The sequence below is a fragment of the Haliotis rubra genome, unplaced genomic scaffold, assembly GCF_003918875.1.
Source record: "Haliotis rubra isolate DU_JTF1 unplaced genomic scaffold, ASM391887v1 Scf139, whole genome shotgun sequence".
Taxonomy (NCBI): domain Eukaryota; kingdom Metazoa; phylum Mollusca; class Gastropoda; order Lepetellida; family Haliotidae; genus Haliotis; species Haliotis rubra.
Window position 1 is genome coordinate 1,341,130 of NW_025765325.1, and position 12,459 is coordinate 1,353,588.

At 40.6% G+C, this 12,459-nt stretch overlaps 1 protein-coding gene across 1 annotated transcript in view; it reads right to left on the bottom strand.

The window, feature by feature from the left end:
- The window catches only part of LOC124268542 (monocarboxylate transporter 12-like), a 63,933-nt gene that overhangs the window by 22,547 nt on the left and 28,927 nt on the right, over positions 1-12,459 (bottom strand).

Sequence of the window (12,459 nt, forward strand, 5' to 3'; positions counted from 1 at the left end):
AAGATTGGAACCATGAAAGAGCAGTACCCCTGACTTTAAGGTCACTTTCCATTCTTGACAACAACATGTGATGGTCAATAGTCTACCTAGGGGAACCATCGCAGGATGAAGTTGAAATCGTGAAGGGGATCAAACTCCGGTGGGGGAAACGGCACCAGTATCAGGTTTGCACTGTTTACGTGCGGGTGGGTGTCGACTCCCACACCAGTCTGCAGGGGGGTCACCGTGACCGTGGAAGACATGATATCACTAACCATGATCTTCCTACCCGACAACATACACTTCATGGAGGTGAAGTGCACCCTTGAGAAATTATCAGAAAAACAATTGGAAACTATCTCGTAATAGTATTATAGCAATGTCCAATCGTCATCGGCCCAACGCCACACTTAACGATCTAGGAGACACGGAGGGATTCGATCAGCCCGGTGAGGAAGACACCTCGTACGTCCTGCACTTAAGAAACAGTGTGTACGTGCGGTGGCGTCTGCCAGACGGCTGTATAGAGCCCAAATGGTTGCTCAACATGACCCTCACCGAACTTTATATCCCGTTAGACAAAGATAGGTATGTCTCCGAAATTAGGAACAATGGTATCTTGTTCGGGGCTTTCGTTCCAAAGTATGGTATAAGTACTCAACTAATACCGGATCACACGGGTAACATGTTAGTTGCTTCAGGCTTGGAGGACGAGTTAAGGTTCGACGTCCCCAATTCCCAATTGGACCTTATGAAGGTGAACCCAGGGTCCACACTCGCCATAGAAGTCTACTTCATGGAGGGTGATCCCGTAGAACAGCAACCTTTACCTGGGGTGACAATACACTATAGCGCCCTAATCCTGGGCGAACGTTGCCGTATCGTCATACAACCGAACCCCTCAACGGGTTCTATAGTCCCAGTATGGGGTTAGGGGGCAGTAGGTGTGGGGTTGTTGGCCACCATCATAGCCGCACCCGCAGTGCTAGGCATCGAAATAACAGCTGGGGTGTCAGGGTTGGCTGGATTGGTGTAGCCGCACCCGCAGTTTGTGTCACGCAGACTGCATCGGAAGGCATTGCAAAGGCATTGAAACACAGGAAGATCAGGATTCTGGCCGAAGCAAAGCTGAACACGGTAAGTGAGCGTATTTCCACAGCACTCGCTGACAGAAAGATCTCAGAGGAGGAATCTCGTTCAATCCTCTCTGAACTCGACAAGTACGTACCGTAAGATGAAACAAGAAATCCGGTCGAAGTCTCGTAAGTCTGCTATAAGCGAAGACGAGAAAAAAAAGTACATAGAACAAGGGGTACGAAACATTAAACTGTTTCACACGACGATCAAGATCGCGGTGATAGTGACACTATTGTGTCACGGTGACCGGGAAGTTAACGCGGTCAAAGTGATATACTATCTGCCTGACAAAAGCTTTATTTGGTAAACTTTTACGGAGGCTTTGTTGGACTTGATGGGGATATCAAAGTATATATTACTCTGCTGCAACTTTTGGCATGAGATACACAGCTATCATTCAATTGACACCTATTTATACTTCCGAGTGTTCAAGTAAATCATTTGATGTCAGTGTTAGAAAGATGTTTTGAAGAAAGCTGACACACAATGGAAATGGAGTTTCAGTCGGCATATTATTCGAGTCTTACATAGGCATTTAGAAGTGATGCACGTCGGATTAAGGCGCAAACATTTTCTCTGGACCTTTGTGTTCTTTAAATTTAACAGCCATAGATGTCTGTATGAAGTTCTTGACAGGCATTTAGAAGTTGAACTATTATGAATATATGACACGTCTGTTTTGATAAAAACTTCTTTATATTCTTTATACAACGTTTCCTGCTCCTTCATTAGGTGTAACGTCGTATAAAAAAAAAAGAAGTTGTTATCCACAGAGACGTGTCAAGTATTCATAGATGTCTCTACTTAACCTATTGCTCGGATGACATAATGTTATTGATATTCGAAGGTGATCCATCAACGCCTTTAAAGCATTTTGTTCTCAATGAGGAAATAGTGTGACATACCAACGCTTCTGAGTATCCCAAATCGCAAATGTCCAAATATAGAGATTAGTTTACATGTTAAGCCATGTGACTTGAGAGGAAATACTTTTACTGAAATCCTTTATAATCCCTTTTCACAGAAAAGTACCCCGCAACATAGCTTTCAAACAAACCTGATGTCTTGACTTGTGATCAATCACAATACTTCCACTTACTATTATCAACGACAGATAATAACCAGTCTCGTTTATATACACATATTACAGTGAGCTAAAAGGCAAAGTGACTAAGACAGTTTACATTAAGAAGTTACATACACATTTGAAGTGCCCTTTTTAAGAATATTAAGGCAGATAAAAACGATACATCTCGACAAGCTAGAATAAAACTAACTTTTTCATCATCCCCCAGATTTAAACAAAAACATCTAAAAGACTTGTACATCTAGATAAAAGTTGCACTCGCTCATCAGCATACAAAGGACAATGCGATTAAACATGACACTCATCATCAATAAAATATTTACAGTGAAAGGAAATTATTTCAGTTAAATAAAAACCACGACCAGTTTCGATTCTAAGTGGCGCTATCCTACATCTAAACAAAGCTAGTGTTTTTCTCATAGAACGCGACATATTCCAATTAATATAAAATTCACTTCCAAAATCAAACTTAAAAGTACAGTATGTGCGTAACTTGTTACCCTACCAGTTAAACTACCAACTTGTACATGGTCCTGTTTCCATTTAGAAACAATCATTAAAAACAACCTCCGTAACTTTTGAAACTACAAAATAAATTATAAGAAAGTATCACTGCAAATAAATAATGACACTGAAAACGGTTAGTATATCCTTCCCAAGTGGCATTTGTCAGCTGTACTCCACTGTTGGGGTGTGCCCGACTAACATTAGAGAATCATTGTGTCACGGGTTGTGGGTGAATACATGTAATTACACTCAGGTTCCAGTCCCAAATGCCTGAGCAATGGTCGGTAAGAGGTGAATTACCTTGACAACAACAAACTTACACTGTTCACCCAACATCATCAAGTGGCTTTTACGCTTGCAACTTGTTGTATCAGGGCTATGTTTGCTGGTAAAGTATACTACCAATTGGCATGGACAAGAAGACAAGTAGTTTACACAAAATATTTCTGTAGTCGATTATGCTCAAAAAGGTCGTGAGGACCGCAAGTCCTGCTCTCACATTCGACGTGAGAGGCGACTAATGGGATCGGCTGGTCAGGCTCGCTGACTTGGCTGACACATGTCACCGTATCCCAATTGCGTAGATCGGTGCTCAGGCTGTTGATCACTGGACTGTCAGGTCCAGACACGATTATTTGCAGACCGACTTCATATAGCGGAAATATTGCTGTGTGCGACAAACAAAAAAACCCACAAATCTTGCATTTTGGCTTATGTCATGTCTTTGAGATTTAAAAAAGGCCAAATATCTGTAAAATGAAAAAGCATCGACGCCTAACCGAAATGGTACTTCACATGTCATATTGTGTTAACGTAGTTCACGGACGTGTCACCTGTGAACAAAGCATCTCGCCAAAGACAACACAGCCACTGTCAACATCTTGCGTTCAGTCGCAGGAGAAAAGGAAGTTTACCAAATGCATCGTCATGTATCAGCAACGCATATCTAGAATGTATTAAATATGAAATAATCACATAGAACTGTGATAAAGTTTATTAGGATTTGACATGGAACCAAAAGGCGTTCCACAAATATTTGCAAGAATCCACCACTGAGGGTGAACCGCGTAGGTATTTCGGTTAATATGTTGACATAAAACCGATCACTTATTTTTTTCAAGCTTATATAACTAACCATCTGTTACACACCTCTTGGGGATTCCGGGACATGTCATAAGAACTCCACGTTCTGCCCATGCTTACATTATGAGAATGTAACAGCTTGAAACGTGATGGAATATTCATGAACTATTTCAATATTAATGATGAAATATGACACATATTTGGCGGAACAAAGTATCGTACATTCAGTACGATGGCATATTAATGTATACATATTGCATAATTGTTATTCAACAGGCTCTTCATCATGTCATTATTATATTATTTCAGGTGGGTGCAAGCATGATATTTCAAAGTCCACATATGCCTGATGCTTTTCCGTATTGTTGCCAGTCACCTAGCTGTAAAAGAGTAGAACAATTCAATAACATACATAATTTAATTGGCTTAAAATGATGGAGAATAGCGATTTTTTTGGAAGACATATATCTCAGGAGATGTGTGGCCTTATTTCAGAGACGCATCTTAAGGACATGTTCAGAGTTCGAGTGAGTGAGTGAGTGAGTTGAGTTTTCCGCCCCTTTTATCACTATTCCAGCAATACCACGGTGAGGGACACCAGGAATGGGCTTCACACATTGTAGCCATGTGGGGAAACGATCCCGGGTCTCTGACGTGACGAACGAAGGCTTTAACCACTAGGCTACCCCACCGACCTCAAGGTTCGACCATGGTCAACTTCAGGGTCAAAGCAACAGGCAAGGCACAGACGGCAATAGAAGTCGATATTCCATTCTCTTAAAGAATCACAGTTTGGCGATAGCAAGTGTGAAGTTCCTGCCCCGGACAGGAATAAGTCCCTGTTTCACGTTTACGACCAACCGACTTCAACCAGGCACAGAAGTTGGTTGGTTGCTATTCTGTTTCACACAGTGCATAGACACACGGTCCAGTGTCTTGTCAGAACCTCACCTGGTTAACACCCGTCGCCGTACCGTCCAGCCATATGGAGACCGCCTCCGTGGTGTAGTGGTTAGAGCGTCCGCCCGGAGAGCGGAAGCTCGCGGGTTCGATCCCCGACCGCGTTATACCAAAAGACGTCAAAATATGGTACTTGTTGGTCCCTGCCTGGCGCTCGGCATTAATGGGTACACCAAGGACTGGTCGGCTCGGAGTCAGTATAATGTGTCTGAGTGGGGTATTCAAGCTTCACTGCGGCATGGTATCTCAGTGGGTTAACACTATAAAACCAGCTTCAGTCTGGGCTAGTACAAGCAGCCGCACATACACATACACACGCATGCACGTCGTCATATGAGCGAACGATTCTCAAGCACGACGTTAAACCCAATTTCACCTCACCTCACCAGCCATATGGACGTACAAATACCAACCTAACCTTCGATATCCTGTCCAACAGCCTACAAAAGGCAGTAGAACGTCTTGTTTTCATCATGGGTTCTCACAAGAGGACTGACAGATAAATAAATATAAGTTAAGGCACAAAATAGAATTCTTTCCCATCAAGGCATCCCCGAGCTTCCGAACTGACTGGAACACATGAACGATTGTAAGAGGATCAGGGATTGTGGGTTGTCCAATGAGGTGGTCAACAATCTGAACGCCATGATTTAATGGTACAACTACTCCAAAGAAACAAGAAAGGCCTGGCACAGCAAACGTATTGGTGTGTTTGACCTCGTTTCATGCAATTAGTTTTCCAGCATTTGAGCATTGGCTGTAATAGTAGTAGTAGTAGTAGTAGTAGTAGTAGTAGTAGTAGTAGTAGCAGGAGTAGTAAAAGCAGGAGTAGTTGTAGTTGTGTTCCTGGTTCAAGATCTCAATGTGCTGAAATCACTTGCAATTTAGAATGCGAGCGTAGGTACGGTTTTCGTTAATGTCATTTTGAACGGTATTCCTGTTACTTAACGGTTTAGAGGGATTAGAGCCAGACGAGATGCGGTACTCAGTGGTTCATCACTTTGGTGGTACCCTAACCTAGGAACATGATCAAGTGGGATCCGAACCAATATAGGTTTCCTTCGTGTGAAAGGGACGCACGTACCTCTGCAGAGAGGCGAATTAAATGCCTTAGATGAATACTCCACTCCTGCAATCTCAGAATGTGGAAAATAAGAAACTGTATACCTTGCATAACGAAATGTCCGCCTCACTTCCCTGTGCCCATATGTTGTTTTGGCTGGGCATATGGTATTGCATACTACAGCTACTTACCTCAAAGGAGTTTATTTCTTATTTATGCCAAGTCAGTGTTGGTTGGTTGATTTGTTATTTAACGCCGCACTCAGCAATTTTCCAGCTGTATGGCGGCGGACTGTAAATACTCGAGTCTGGACCAGAGAACCCAGTGATCAACAGCATGAACATCAATCTACGCAATTCTGATACGATGACAAGTCAAACAACTCAGCGAGCCTGCCCATCCAATCCCGTTAGTCGCCTCTTACGAAAGACATGGGTTACTGACGACCAATTCTAACCCGCATCGCGGGCCATCAAAATAACATGTTCTTCTGTGCGACATAGTTCCTTTACCCACTTCAATAAATGTTCAACAGTTCAAATCAACATGATTAAAATAACATACTTTCTTCTCAATGAAACACTTCTGTTACCCGTTGCGGTGTACTGGTCTTCACGATACTGCACATCAACATGATCAAAAAACATACATACCTCTCTGTGGCATACATTGTACTTCTGTAACCGGCTTCAGTATATTCACAACACATGTCGCATGGCAACTTGTACGTGACTATAGCTATTTCTCGTTTGTTTTGAGTCCATGGCCATGCAGATTAAACATGACAGCGAGCGTTATGAGTAGGGCAACCACACCCATCTGTTGATCCGCACCGCAAAACTAGTAATGCCAATTTAGTCACACAATTTTACCTGCGAAACAAATTGTTCAGAAGGGTAACCACAGCACGTAGACGTACAGGTCAATACCACTGCCTCGGAATCCACGCCTTGCGAGACAGAATCACACTGCGGCGCTGTTATAACTGAGCAGGACGGAACAGCTGCTACTAATTTAAATATCACGTAACAAGTCCTGGTTTTCTCTTTGCAAGCAAGCCTGCTTATGATAATAGAAGACGACACTGGCTCAATGCACGCTTTTCAGTGCACTTGTCTTACCACAATAGCCCAGGGGCAGAACTACATACCATTTTTGACCGATTAACCCGGCAACGGAATGCCGATTTTAGACTTGCACTAGTCTCTAAGGTACTAATTACTATTTTAAATGATAGTTTTTAACACAAATATAAATAACGCATGGGTTTAGCACTCAGTGCAGCCTTGGAGCACGGCAAGGCCGCGTTCTTCAGTGGTTGTACGGTTTATGTGTAGTTGGGAGTGTGGGGAGCAGTTATTTGCATGTGCCAACGGTAGCCTGTACAAGGTATTGGAAGCGGAAAAAGGATAAAGTAAATAGTTGCGGCTAAGGGACATATCTTAAAATGTATATTTTAGTTGAAGAGGTAGATTTATGTTTGCGACGACAACATCAGATTTCTCCTGTTTGTATTGACAGAACTTCGCCCTCTGACATCTTTTGCGTGAAGCTTGGTAAGGGACAACAGTGTGTGAGACTGTTTTTCTCTGAGCATTATATAGATCCGGGATATAATTGGTTTTCAGCTATCCATGCTTGTCATAGGAGGCGACTGACTGGATCGGGTGGTCATGCTCGCTGACTTGGTTGATAAATGCCAATACACCCCAGTTGCGTAGATCTATGACCATTTCTATTACTGGATTAAAGTTGGCTGGAATATGTGCGGAAACATAGGCGTTCAACTCTGTACAAATATCTATCAGTGCAAAAGGAAGGTTATAAAGATCAACGGTGGAAACTTCAGAAGTGTTGGGAAGAGAAATGTTCCTTACAAGACAGACAAGCAACGGTCATGAGTTATGTTAGCTATGTGACTGTTGCCTCCACATTAACCTCATATTCCTGATGAAGTGTGAGAACGGACCTTACGAATGTTTCAGAATATTGTTTCATTACTTGTTCAAGAGTTTATAAGATGTTAAGCTGATACATAATTGTTTAAATTGGCGGGAATGTTGTAGGAGGGTTTCTCATGTCCTCCTAATATATACAGGTGCCAGAAGGTAACCTCTAGCATTGAGGGGCCATGTGAGTACTCCAGATATTGTAAGACCCTGGACTGGCAACAATGTTCATGACACTAAACGTGTCTCAGCCGTGTAAACTGACCCCCCTGAATATCCCTCTCCGAGACACGATATGATTATACATATTATTAGAATCTAAATACACGCCGCGGGCGATAGGATCATCAGGGCGTAAGTCGATTATTTGCTTCAGAATCCAATATCATATCCCCTCCTTTTAACGTAAGTCCCGAAACTTTCAAGGAAATTATCAGGTTTTTTAAATATAGTATTTATATAGTATTATAGTTAGGAAATATATATATATGCTAGTTTTATCTCTGATTCTCTAGTTGTTTTACAGTCCTTCGATGACTGGTTGTTTAACAACTTGTATTTATTGTTTATGCACAGCCTTTCTCGTCACTATATGGCTGAAATATTGGCGAGGCGACGTTAAATTTTAACTCACTCACTCACACACTCCTTTCGAAACTTTCCCCTAACATTACCCGCATGCCCAAGTCAGTAATGCTGTTTCCAATTATTAAATTGTGAATCCGTTTGCATTTATAATGTAACTATGAAAATAGTAATACACAATACATATTTTCACAAAAAAGAAACACAATTTGCGTTCATGTTGTCAATCACTGGATTGTCTTGTCCAGACAAACTAGCAAACGAATGAATGCGATATTTCATTGTTATCTCTTTCAAAAAGCAGCCAGCAAATGTCTTGAACACATAACCACTCTGTTAGAATCCTTTCTTGGTGCAGATGACAGTGCTACTGCTGAAATAACGTCGCATTAATGGAGGAAGTAAACTCATGTATTCAGTCATTCTGGTTACACTCTACTGCCCATCACCTCTTCAGTAATCGAAAGGCTGCATGCATAATAAAAGTATGATATATATATATATTTTACGTGAGGTGAATAATAGGGTTTTGGACCCCCGTGGATATCAAGAAGCGGTGTCCAGTTCTATTAATTGCCATCGATCAATTGTCTGATTTCAAATTAGTTTGTAGTTTTTTCCACTTGTCCAAGTAGGAGGACGTCAACCTCTCTTACGAAGCTGAAGTCGTGAGAATACCCAATCGTTTCCTTCGTAGCCAAAAACATTCCCACAAAGTGCACAAAAAAACTGCATTTCGCTTTGATACTTGATATAATGGAATGAGCATATTAACACCCAAGTTGAGGTCGTTTTCCTAAACGAACTGGATGAAAAGTTGCAAGTAAAAGAATCTTCATTATTAAAAAAAAAATTAAAATTGATAACAAGAAGGTGTTTTCGGACAAATATGATACATCTGTCTCGTGTAGAATACGTACTCCTACTCTGCTGTTCAGACTAGTATGTGAATTATATGTATTAATAATCACACATTCCCTGACTATGCTGTTTCTATTTGTTGTTGTCTTGACATGAGTGATTTTAGAGTAATCTGATCTTAAACTGCAGATATATATTCATTGCAACAAAATGTGATTTGATATGAAACCGCAATGCATTAAGCTTGAGATGTTAGCATGCGTGTCAGGTAAAACTGACAGTTGCCGACTGTGTATAGCAACTGTGTCACTTGGCGTAAGGGCATCCTCGATAATCTCCAGGTATGCGTTCTAATAAGTCTCCACTGTACCCTGGATGCATCTAATTTTATTAAGTGAGTGAGTGAGTGAGTTAAAATTTAACGTCACATCGGCAATATTTCAGCCATATCGTGACGAGAACAATTAATGTTATGCATAGTAAGCAATGGTAAACTATATAAACCTGTCAACGAAGGACAGTAAAATAACTAGATTATCACAGATTCGAATTTAAAACTAGCAATCAAATCTAAAACAGTCTAACTATAGATGACAATACAAGGTAAAAACGGGCTATATATTGCCAACAACTGAAGGTAGATCACCGTACTAGGGACCATGGGGACTTACAGTACATTTGCTTCCTGCATGGACCCTAGCTGGATTGACACCATCCCCTCAGCTATTAGCAATGTTAGATAATCTAGCCATAAATTAAACGAACATATATTCTACGATTAAAATAGTAGTAGGTTTAAATTTACTATGAATGTTTTGGGACTTACGTACCCTCTCAGGAGGACAATAATTTTACGCTACTTCAACCCCCTTCGAGGGCACTGCCACTAACAATCTAAGTTACTAATCAAATCTATCAATAATTAAAAGACATATATGTACAGAATATATTATTCAAAAGTCATTCATTAAATCAATTTCTTTTAAAAAGGCAATAATTAAATGAGAACTTATATTACTAAAAAGATCCTTCATAGTTTTTACTTTGAAATAGATATCCCTTGTGATGGAATATTCAACACAGTCAAGCAGGACATGCTTGACCGTGATTCTTTCATCACAAGGGATACAAAACGGAGGATCCTCACCTTTTAATAGGTACTCATGAGTATATCTTGTGTGGCCAATACGACATCGTCGTATGATGACCTCCTCAAATCTGGACTGACAACCCAAGTAGGCGTAACCAATGTAGGGTTTTATTGCATGTAATTTATTAATACCTACTTGAGTATCCCACTTCTTCTGCATCAGATCACGGATGTAAGTTCTAATGCTAGCCTTGTAATCAGAGTATGGAATAAGAAGTGGTGTCACAGATTTGTTGAGTGCTGCCTTGGCAGCAAGATCGGCCATTGTGTTCCCAAAAATGCCAACGTGGCTGGGTAACCAACAAAAGACGATGTCGCATTGGCCAGTAGCAAGCTCATTACACAATTCAATAATTTCTAATGAAAGTGGATGTTTACAAGAAATATTTTTAATAGCCTGAAGGCAAGAAAGAGAATCAGAAAATATTATATATTGTTTATGTTTGGGATGTCTTTGAATATATTTAAGAGCTGTTAAGATGGCGTTTGCTTCTGCTGTGAATATAGAGCTGTTATCAGGTGTTCTAGAAGATATTGTTCTGGATCCAGTGACAGTGGCACAAGCCACTGCGCCACCGTCCTTGGACCCATCTGTAAATAAGGATTTGGATGTATTATATTTCATTTTTAATTGATTATATTCTTGTTTATACTGTAATTCATTAGTTTCTGATTTCTTAAACTTTGTCAGAGTTAGGTCAACTTCAGGCCTCACCAGTTGCCAAGGAGGAGAAGAAAGAAGACGGGAAGGAGATATATTTTCCAGCTCAATGCCGGCAGCAGAAAGAAATGGTTTAATTCTTAAACCAAGAGGCGGAACAAGAGAAGGCTTTTTGTTGTACAACTCCTCATAAGAAGGATTGAAAACACAGTTAAATGCAGGATTAGACTCGTTAGAATAGAGTTTTGTTATATACTGCAAAGATAGTTTGATACGACGTTGGGTAAGGGATGGCTCATCAGCCTCAACATAGAGACTATCAATAGGAGAGGTTATAAAAGACCCAAGACAAAGTCTTAGGCCTTGGTGGTGGACAGAATCAAGTAGTTTTAGGTTGCTTTTGCAGGCTCCAGCATATACGATGGAGCCATAATCAAGCTTCGAGCGGACAAGTGATCTGTAAAGGTGTAGGAGCGTAGCTTGATCCCCTCCCCACCTGGAATTAGAAACGACTTTCAATAAATCGAGTGCCTTCAGGCGTTTAGTTTTTAGAGATTTGATATGCGGAAGAAAAGTTAAATGGGAGTCGAAAATGAGACCTAAGAACTTGGCCTCTTTTACAACCTTGATGGGAGTGCCATTTAAAAACAGTTCTGGGTCTTTATGTGGTTTATATTTACGGCAGAAATGTATGCAATTAGCTTTTGATTTAAAAAATTTAAAGCCGTTTTCAAGACACCATTTATGTTTTTATTTTTTAAACACAACTGTAGTTGCCGTTCTATAGTATGCATATTCTTACCGCGACAAGAAATGTTAAAATCACCCACAAAAAGTGATCCATCAATTGAATCGTTTAAAACCTTGGAAAAGCTGTTGATCTTAATGCTAAATAAAGTGACAGACAAAATACTTCCTTGGGGGACACCCTGATCCTGATTATAATGGTCAGACAGGGTTGAACCCACTCTGACTTGAAATTGCCTGTCTGTTAAAAACTGTGATATAAAAAGAGGTAAACGACCCCTTAAACCAAAATCATGTAAATCCTTTAAAATGCCATGCTTCCAGGTGGTATCGTACGCCTTCTCGAGATCAAACAAAGGCTTCTAAACGTACCAAATGATCAATGGTACCACGATTTTTCCTAAAACTACATTGAATATTTGTTATGAGATTATTGGTTTCAAGATGCCATGTTAATCTATTATTTACTATTCGTTCAAAGTTTTACAGACACAACTCGTTAAAGAGATTGGTCGGTAATTAGACGGATCAGTATGATCCCGGCCAGGCTTTGGTATAGGGACTACTATGGCTTTATGCCACGCAGTTGGGAACTTCCCTGAAGTCCATATTATATCAAAAATATTTAGAAGAGTCTCCAAACATGATTCCGGTAAATGCTTCAAGAGCTGATAGCGTATGTTATCAGCT